Raw genomic sequence first — 2500 nt, forward strand, 5'->3', positions numbered from 1 at the left:
CCAAACTCCAAACTTTATTTTTTAGCATACAATGCCCACGTGCACGCCGGGGTGCTTGAGCGTGCGGGCGAGGAGCCATAATGGGCAACATTGACTCGGGGGACCTCCAAATCGAAATCCGTCTCGAGCAAAACACTTCTTAAGCTTCTAGGAAGCTCCCATAAAACTTCCAAACCCAAACTCCAAACTTTATTTTTTAGCATACAATGCCCACGTGCACGCAGGGGTGCTTGAGCATGCGGGAGAGGAGCCATAATGGGCAACATTGACTCGGGGGACCTCCAAATCGAAATCCGTCTCGAGCAAAACACTTCTTAAGCTTCTAGGAAGCTCCCATAAAACTTCCAAACCCAAACTCCAAACTTTATTTTTTAGCATACAATGCCCACGTGCACGCCGGGGTGCTTGAGCGTGCGGGCGAGGAGCCGTAATGGGCAAAATTAACACGGGGGACCTTCAAATCGAAATCCGTCTCGAGCAAAGCACTTCTTAGGCTTCTAGGAAGCTCCCATCAAATTTACAAACCCAAACTCCAAACTTCATTTTTTAGCACACAATGCCCACGTGCACGCGGGGGTGCTTAAGCGTGCGGGCGAGGAGTCATAATGGGCAAAATTAACTCGGGGGACCTCCAAATCGAAATCCGTCTCGAGCAAAGCACTTCTTAGGCTTCTAGGAAGCTCCCATAAAATTTCCAAACCCAAACTCCAAACTTCATTTTTTAGCATACAATGCCCCCGTGCACGCGGGGGTGCTTGAGCGTGCGGGGGAGGAGTCATAATGGGCAAAACTAACTCGGGGGACCTCCAAATCGAAATCCGTCTCGAGCAAAACACTTCTTAGGCTTCTAGGAAGCTCCCATAAAATTTCCGAACCCAAACTCCAAACTTCATTTTTTAGCATACGATGCCCACGTGCACGCCGGGGTGCTTGAGCGTGCGGGCGAGGAGTCATAATGGGCAAAAACTAACTCGTGGGATCTCCAAATCAAAATCCGTCTCGAGCAAAGCATTTCTTAGGCTTCTAGGAAGCTCCCATAAAATTTCCGAACCCAAACTCCAAACTTCATTTTTTAGCATACGATGCCCACGTGCACGCCGGGGTGCACGAGCGTGCGGGCGAGGAGTCGTAATGGGCAAAATTAACTCGGGGGACCTCCAAATCGAAATCCGTCTCGAGCAAAGCATTTCTTAGGCTTCTAGGAAGTTCCCGTAAAATTTTCAAACCCAAACTCCAAACTTCATTTTTTAGCATACGATGCCCACGTGCGCGCCGGTGTGCACGTCGGGGTGCTTGAGCGTGCGCGCGAGGAGCCGTAATTGGCAAAATTAACACGGCGGAAATCTAAATCGAAATCCGTCTCGAGCAAAGCACTTCTTAGTCTTCTAGGAAGCTCCCATAAAATTTTCAAACCCAAACTCCAAACTTCATTTTTTAGCATACGATGCCCACGTGCACGCCGGTGTGCACGAGCATGCGGGCGAGGAGTCGTAATGGGCAAAATTAACTCGGGGGACCTCCAAATCGAAATCCGTCTCGAGCAAAGCATTTCTTAGGCTTCTAGGAAGTTCCCGTAAAATTTTCAAACCCAAACTCCAAACTTCATTTTTTAGCATACGATGCCCACGTGCGCGCCGGTGTGCACGTCGGGGTGCTTGAGCGTGCGCGCGAGGAGCCGTAATTGGCAAAATTAACACGGCGGAAATCTAAATCGAAATCCGTCTCGAGCAAAGCATTTCTTAGGCTTCTAGGAAGCTCCCATAAGATTTCTGAACCCAAACTCCAAACTTCATTTTTTAGCATACGATGCCCACGTGCACGCCGGTGTGCACGAGCATGCGGGCGAGGAGTCATAAAGGGCAAACTTAACTCGGGGGACCTCCAAATCGAAATCCGTCTCGAGCAAAGCATTTCTTAGGCTTCTAGGAAGCTCCCATAAAATTTTCAAACCCAAACTCCAAACTTCAATTTTAGCATACCATGCCCACGTGCACGTCGGGGTGCACGAGCGTGCGGGCGAGGAGTCATAATGGGTAAAATTAACCCGGGGGACCTCCAAATCGAAATCCGTCTCGAGCAAAGCACTTCTTAGTCTTCTAGGAAGCTCCCATAAAATTTTCAAACCCAAACTCCAAACTTCATTTTTTAGCATACGATGCCCACGTGCACGTCGGGGTGCACGAGCGTGCGGGCGAGGAGTCATAATGGGCAAAATTAACTCGGGGGACCTCCAAATCGAAATCCGTCTCGAGCAAAGCATTTCTTAGTCTTCTAGGAAGCTCCCATAAAATTTTCAAACCCAAACTCCAAACTTCATTTTTTAGCATACGATGCCCACGTGCACGTCGGGGTGCACGAGCGTGCGGACGAGGAGTCATAATGGGCAAAATTAACTCGGGGGACCTCCAAATCGAAATTCGTCTCGAGCAAAGCATTTCTTAGGCTTCTAGGAAGCTCGCATAAAATTTTCAAACCCAAACTCCAAACTTCATTTTTTAGC

This window comes from Cornus florida, unplaced genomic scaffold (assembly GCF_030987335.1).
Source record: "Cornus florida cultivar Cherokee Brave unplaced genomic scaffold, ASM3098733v1 CherokeeBrave_3.0.0_Hap2_scaffold_53, whole genome shotgun sequence".
Lineage (NCBI taxonomy): Eukaryota > Viridiplantae > Streptophyta > Magnoliopsida > Cornales > Cornaceae > Cornus > Cornus florida.